Genomic DNA, 8,201 nt, shown 5'->3' with positions numbered 1-8,201 from the left:
ATCTCACTCTTGTAGCCCAGGCTGGAGTGTAGTGGCCTGTTCTCAGCTCACTGCAACCTCCGCCTCCCGGGTTCAAGTGAGTCTCTTGCCTCACCTTCCCGAGTAGCTGGGATTACAGATGCGCGCCGCCACGCCCAGCTAATTTTTGTATTTTTAGTCGAGACGGAGTTTAACCATGTTAGCCAGGCTGGTCTCGAACTCCTGACCTCGGGTGATCCGGCCACCTCGACCTCCCAAAGTGATGGGATTACAGGTGTGAGCCACCAAGCCCGGCCAAAAGCATACTTTTTTTTTTTCTTTTTTTGCCATGAAAATGCAAATTTTGTGTTGGAGATAAACAGATGGCAAAGACAGACAAGAAGACGGAGAAGAAGCAGGAGGCGGGAAAGTGAATTCTTACTGTCACCTGATGTCAGACACATTGTCTCAGTGCTCACTGCGATTCTGCCAGGTGGGCGCGTTTGCTCCTATGTAACACATAAGAAGATGGGAACGCAAAGTAAAATGACTGTGAGGGTCACCCACCTAGTAAGCAGTGCAGCCAGGAATCCCGCAAAGATCTGTCTGACCCCAAAGCCCTGGCTTTTTCCCTAGGCTACTATAGTTTCACTCAGGGCTCCTAAGAAAAGTTGTGGAGCACACATACACTAGAAGAAATACAACCAGAAGAGAAATGAGAAAAAGGAATAGAATACACACATTTATACGTCTCTCCAAATTTATGCCTGGAGATTTTGCTGGCGCCGTGTCATTCAAAGAAAAAGAAGTGAGAAGGGAGGGAATTCTGTAGATTCTGGAATAACAGTTAAGCTCTCTAGCCGCATCTTTCCATGTACCAGGGTTGTGGGATTCAGGGTTCCACCTATTCCTATTCTTCATAGTTCAACAGCTCTTTATACCTGCACGCGAAGGGTCCTGGTTCTGGACACTTGCAGAGACATTCAGGCAGGGGAGTTACTGATTCCCAGTGAAGCCAGGGTAGCAAAGACATTCGCACCCCAGGAAACCTTAAATGGAAGTAAAAGCTCAACTAGCCTGACAGGTAGGAGGCCGCCTCACCCCTTTGCAGCTTTGTAAGAAGAGTCTTCCAGCTTGCACCTTGGACTTTTCAAAAGAGTCCAAGAATGTCTTCTGCCAAAAGGAAAAGACCCTGTTGTATCTCTACCACATCTCTTGTCAACACTTTTTTTTTAAAATTTTTTTTTGCATTGAGTAACCAGAGCAAAACGCTGAAGTGAACTTTGTAGCTGTTTCACTAAAAAATCAAACACTGGCCAGATTGTTTAAAAGCTAACAGTGATCAGATGGCTGACTTAACTGCATGTTTGCAAACACACATGTATATTGCCTTGTGTATACTGGCCTACAAAATCATTTTAGTTGGACAATCTTTCTACGGTTCAGTCTGAATCAGTATTAGTGCTGTGGTACATTTGTCTGCCTTCATTGAGTTGAACAGAAATTCACCAAGAGGTTTGGCTAATATGTGGCTCTTGTGTATATGTCTCAGTCAAAAACATCTTAATGTGTGACTTCTCTGGGCATGGATCCCAAATTAATTATGGTGCTCAGTCTCTCATATTTATTTAAGTGGATGCTTTATAAATTATTATTCTGCTATTCATAATATAGACTTTAATGGATCTGTATATAAGAATGAAAAAGTATGCAGCTATGCAAATTATAATCACAATGGCAGAAAAATGGTCTTTTCATGCCTATTACAATATAAGAGCCAAAATAGGAGAATTTTCTGGCATTTGTGGCTGGTCAGAGTCCATCTGTTTCATCTGTTATTTGGCTGTCTGAATGGTTGAACTTTATTTCCTCTACATCATACTGAACTTTTAAGAACAAACAAAAAACTTTTATCTGAGGATAGTACACAGAGGTGTTGTGTTACGTACTTAAATAGGCATTTATATGCACCTCGTTTTTATATCTGAAATAATTCAGTTAATGTAGTATTTATGATTATCTTTTCTAGAATTTAATCCATGACTCTCACTAGTTCACCTAACATACTACAAAATGTCTTATGCAAAACAGCCACTCAAGAATGTTGGATGTTTGAAAGACATTGTTAGTCCAAATAAACTAGAAAAGCAAGCAAAATTATTTAGAATCAGTACTAGTAAAAGATTTTTATGTGTGTTAAATTTTTTTTTTTTTTTTTTTGAGACGGAGTCTCGCTCTGCCGCCCAGGCTGGAGTGCAGTGGCCGGATCTCAGCTCACTGCAAGCTCCGCCTCCCGGGTTCACGCCATTCTCCTGCCTCAGCCTCCCGAGTAGCTGGGACTACAGGCGCCCGCCACCGCGCCCGGCTAGGTTTTTGTATTTTTAGTAGAGACGGGGTTTCACCGTGTTAGCCAGGATGGTCTCGATCTCCTGACCTCGTGATCCGCCCGTCTCGGCCTCCCAAAGTGCTGGGATTACAGGCTTGAGCCACCGCGCCCGGCCAAAATTTTTTTCATTACTCTTATTTGTACCAAAAAGTGTAATTTCATGAGGTTTGATTATATAATACAATAAAGGTTATTATTACTAAATATACTCTATTTCAGAATAGTCTATATGACATATATTTCTTAACATTCATAGATTACTAGCCACTGTTGCATAAATTGAATTTTTTTTTGAGATGGAGTCTCGCTCTGTCACCCAGGCTGGAGTGCAGTGGCACCATCTCGGCTCACCGCAAGCTCCGCCTCCCGGGTTCACGCCATTCTCCTGCCTCAGCCTCCCGAGTAGCTAGGACTACAGGTGCCCACAATCACTCCTGGCTGAATTTTTTGTATTTTTAGTAGAGACGGGGTTTCACCATGTTAGCCAGGATGGTCTCAAACTCCTGACCTGGTGATCAGCCCATCTCAGCCTCCCAAAGTGCTGGGATTGCAGGTGTGAGCCACCACGCCCAGCCGCATAAGTTGAATTAAATCAAATTCCTATTAAGTTGGAATCGTAGATCTGGAAGAAATCTCAAGATAGCAAATGGTGCAGCCTCCTCCCCTAGTAGTAGACCAACCTACCTGCTATAAAAAATAATGATTGCCTTTGCACATTTCAAGACATTGCCAGGGCCAGGTGAAGTGACTCACACCTGTAATTACAGAGCTTTGGGAGACTGAGGTGGGAGATCATTTGAGGCCAGGAATTTGAGGCAAGAGTAAGCTATGATCATGCCACTGTACTCCAGTGCAAGGGACAGAGTGAGAGCTTGTCTCAAAAACAACAACGACAACAACAATAAAACAAAAACAAAAAACAACAATATCTTTAGAAAGGGATATTTCACATCACTTGATTTCTTGTTCCAGTACAATATTTGATCTTACAGAAAAGCAGTTGTTGCCAGCCGGGCACGGTGCCTCACACCTGTAATTCCAGCACTTGGCCCAGGAGTTCAAGACCAGCTTAAGCAACATAGGGAGACCCCATCTCTACAAAAAACTCAAAAATTAGCTGGGTGTGGTGGCACATGCCTGTAGTCCTAGGCACTCAAGAGGCTGAGGTGGGAGGATGGCTTGAGTCCAGGAGGTTGAGAGTTGAGGTTGCAGTCACCTGAGATCACACCACTGCACTTCAGTGTAAGTGTCAGAGTAAGACCCTGTCAAAAAAAAAAAAGCCGCTCACAGTGGCTCATGCCTGTAATCCCAACACTTTGGGAGGCTGAGGCAGGTGAACAAAATGATGAAACCCTGTATCTACTAAAAATACAAAAATTAGCCCGGCACGGTGCTACATACATGTAATCCCAGCTACTCTGGAGGCTGAGGCAGGAGAATCGCTTGAACCTGGGAAGCAGAGGTTGCAGTGAGCCGAGATCGTGCCACTGCACTCCAGCCTGGGTGACAGAGCGAGAGTCTGTCTCAAAAAAAAAATTTGTCTTCGGTCTACCTGAGCTATTTTTCTGTTAGTTAAGTCTTTACCTTGGAATATTCTGGACTTATAGAAAAGTTGTAGGATGAACCATTCACATGCACGCTTTCTCCAGTCTTCCCTAATGCTAAAATCTTACGAATCTATAGTACATTTGTCAAAGTAAGAAATTAACATTGATACATTACTGTTTACTAAATTCCACGCTATATTTGGATTTCATCAATGTCTTTTTCTGTTTTAGCATCCAATCCAAATAGCATTTAGTCATCATATCTCCTTAGTCTGCTCTGTTCTGTGACCGTTTCTTAGTCTTTCCTTGTCTTCCATGACTTGTTTTATAGAATGTTCCTCACTCCGGGTTTGTCTAATGTTTTCTGAGGATTAGGCTGGAGTTAGGGATTTGAGGGGAAGCCTGCAGCAGGATGAAATGCCTTTCTCATCACATCATACCAGGGGTACATGCTACCAACATGACTTATCACTAGCAATATCAACCGCATCACTTAGTTAGGTAGTGTTTGCCAGACTACTCCACTGTAAAGTTATTATTTTTCCCTACTCTTTTTTTTTTTTTTTTTTTTGAGATGGAGTTTTGCTCTTGTCACCCAGGCTGGAGTGCAGTGGGCACTATCTCGGCTCACTGCCACCTCCGCCTCCCGGATTCAAGCAGTTCTCCTGCCTCAGCGTCCCGAGTAGCTGGGATTACAGGCGCCCGCCACCATGCCCAGCTAATTTTTGTATTTTTAGTAGAGACAAGGTTTCACCATGTTGGCCAGGCTGGTCTCGAACTCCTGACCTCGGATGATCCACCTGCCTTGGCCTCCCAAAGTGCTGGGATTACAGGCATGAGCCACCGAGCCCAGCTCCTACTCTATTTTTAAAAAACAGGTCACTAACTCCAGCCCACACCCAAGAGGGAAGGGATTAGGCTTTGTTTCATGGAGGGAGAAGTATCTACATGTATCATTTAGAACTATGTGAGGAAGATTTGTCCCTTCTCCCCATTTATTTATTTATTTGGTCATTTATCTAATGCGTTTGGACTAATGTACATTTATTTTCTTTTGGGTCATAATCTGTGATGGTTATTATTGAGTGTCAACTTCATTGGACTGAAGGATGCAAAGTATTGATCCTGGGTGTGTCAGTGAGAGTGTTGCCAAAGGAGATTAACATTTGAGTCTGGACTAGGAGAGGCAAACCCACCCTCAATCTGGGTGGGCACCGTCTAATCAACTGCCAGCACTGGGATAATAAAGCAGGCAGGAGAAGGTGGGAGGACTTGACTGGCTGAGTCTTCCACCCTTCATCTTTTTCCCATGCTGGATGCTTCCCACCCTCAAACATCAGACTCTAAGACTCTTGGACCTACACCAGTGATTTGCCAGGGGCTCTTGGGCCTTCAGCCACAGAATCAAGGCTGCACTGTTGGCTTCTCTACTTTTGAGGTACAAAAGTTGTGTTCTGAATCTACCATTCACACATATGTCATTTGAGTGTTATGGCTACTCTGTTTGTCTGTATCCAGCCTGCACTATTTTCTTTAAAGTTTCATGGCTATTGCACTATTTTCTTTAAAGTTTCATGGCTATTGGTCCATAATTAAGCAAATGCTTCCCTAACAAAGGGAAGTAGAGGGAGGGTCCTGAGCTCAAGCGATCTTCCTACTTCAGCTTCCTGAATAGCTGGGACTATAGGTATGCACCAACATGCCTAGCTAATTTTTTATTTTTTGTAGAGAAAAGGTCTCACTATGTTGCCCAGGCTGGTCGCAAACTCCTGGGATCCTTCCACCTCAGCCTCCCAAAGTAGTGAGATTACAGATGTGAGCCACTGCACCCAGTCTGGATAATTTATAATGAACGAATATTTGGGCAAAACCAAAATATTGTAGAATGGAAGAGAATATTCAGAGTCAATCACAGCAGTTTTTTATACATTAAATGTATAAAACTCATTTAATCAAAGGAGTAATGTAGAACTTGCTCAAGAGAAGCTCAAGGTCATTGTCAAACACACAGACGCTCACTCCTTCCCCTGGAGAGTCTGAGGTAATAAATCTGAGCCTGGGAATAATTATTCTATTCTATTTTATTTTATTTTATTTTATTTTATTTTATAGAGATGGGGTCTTGTTTTATTGCCCAAGCTGGTCTTAAACTCCTGACCTCAAGCAATCCTCCTGCCTCAGCCTCCCAAAGAGCCACTGTGCCTGGCCATGAATCAGAATTTTATTTTTATTTATTTATTTTGAGTCAGGGTCTGTTTCTGTTGCCTATGCTGGAGTGCAGTGGTACGATCACAGCTCACTGCAGCCTCAACCCCTGAGCTCAAGTGATGCTCCCACCTCAGCCTCTCAAGTAGCTGGAACCACAGGTGCATATTCCTACCCCTGGCTAATTTTTGTATTTTTTTTAAGATACGGGGTATCACCATGTTGCCCAGGCTGGACTCGAGCTCTTGGGCTCAAGTGATCCACCTTCCTCGGCCTCCCAAAGTGCTGGGATTACAGGTGTGAGCCACTGTGCCTGGCCTAAATCAAAATTTTAAACAAGAGTTCCAAGTAATGCTCATCAGGTAAATTCTGAAAAACTGATTTAATCCAGAACCTGATTAATATGAGAAAACTGAGGCCCAGAGGAAAGACATTCTACCCCTCCAATGTTCATTAAGCATCTACTTCTATAGGGCATTATGGAAGTACAATGGGAATATATCAAAAGGTTTAGGACAATGCATTGCAGTGCATTTCTGGTGTACTGTAAGTTGGTACAATCTTTTGGGCAGACAGTTAGGAAATACGTATCAAAATATTAAACGTGCTTATCCTTTGATCCAGTAATTCCAGAAGGAAATATTTCTTAGAGTTTTCATTCAGACCACTTGAATCAGAACCACCTAGGGTTCCTGCTGAGGATGTAGATTTCAATGTCTCAGATCAACTGAACTAGAATCTCTGGGAGTGGGACCTGGCATTCTGCATTTTAACGAGTTCATCAAGAAATTCTGGCCGGGTGTGGTGGCTCATCATTGTTATCTCAGCCCTTTGAGAAGTCAAGGTGGGAGAATCCCTTGAGGTCAGGAATTTGAGACAAACCTGGTCAACATAATAACACCCTGCTTTTTTTTAATAAGAAAAATTAGCCAGGCATGGTGGCACATGCTTGTAGTCCCAGCTTCTCTGGAGGCTGAGGCAGGAGGATCGCTTGAGCCCAGGAGTTTGAGGATACAGTGAGCAATGATCACGTAACTGCTCTCCAGCCTGGATGATATAGTGAGACCCTGTCTCTAAAAAAAAAAAAAAGAAAGAAAGAAAGAAAAAGAAACTAAAAGAGAAGCTTATGTTCACTAATTTGTAAGAAATGCTTCCCTAACAAAGGGAAGCAGAGGGAGAGTCCTGAGCTCAAGCAATCTTCCTACTTCAGCTTCCTGAATAGCTGGGACTGTAGGTGTGCACCAACATGCCTAGCTAATTTTTTATTTTTTGTAGAGAAGAGGTCTCACTATGTTGCCCAGGCTGGTTGCAAACTCCTGAGATCCTTCCACCTCGGCCTCCCAAAGTAGTGAGATTACAGATGTGAGCCACTGCACCCAGTCTGGATAATTTATAATGAATGAAAACTTATTTGGCTCATAGTTCTGGAGGCTGGAAAGTCCAAGATTGGAAGGCTGCATCTGATAAGAGCCTTCCTGCTGCATCATCACATGGCAGAATATATGGCATCACAAGGAAGCATGCACAGGAGACAGAGGGAAACTGGGCTTAAATCCCATGATAATTAACCCACCCCCACTATAACGACACTAATTCATTCATGGAGCAGGGCCCTCCTGACCTAATCACTTCTTAAAGGGCCCATCTCTTAGTACCATTGACATGAGTTTTGGAGGGGACATTTAAACCATAGCACAGGCACACAGAGGGGCAGCTGGGCATGGGGCATTAGAGCCCAAGAGGGATCTGAAAAATGTCCACAGGGATGGGGAGTAAGACAAGCAGGGTGAAGATGGTGTCCCGATAGAGGGGTGTACCTTGTACCTGTGTGGGGTGTCAGAGCCCCAGAAGATAAGGAGATCATGCATGTGAGAGGACAGGGGGCCCTCGTATGGGTCCTAAGAGAGGGTGCCTGGGCAAGGGAGTGGCCTGCACAAGGTATGGGAGCCCACTGAGGGTAAGAGGGGGTCGGCCAGGTGTGAGGTGTGGAGGCCTGAGGGGACAAGAAGGGCCTCTCTTTGGGGAGGAGGCAGTGGCAGCTTCAGGAGATTGGCTACGTTCAGGGTGTTGACTAAATACATAAGTATTTTAAAGTTAAGGAGAGT

Source organism: Papio anubis, chromosome 3 (genome assembly GCF_008728515.1).
Source record: "Papio anubis isolate 15944 chromosome 3, Panubis1.0, whole genome shotgun sequence".
Lineage (NCBI taxonomy): Eukaryota > Metazoa > Chordata > Mammalia > Primates > Cercopithecidae > Papio > Papio anubis.
This window is presented reverse-complemented; position numbering follows the sequence as displayed.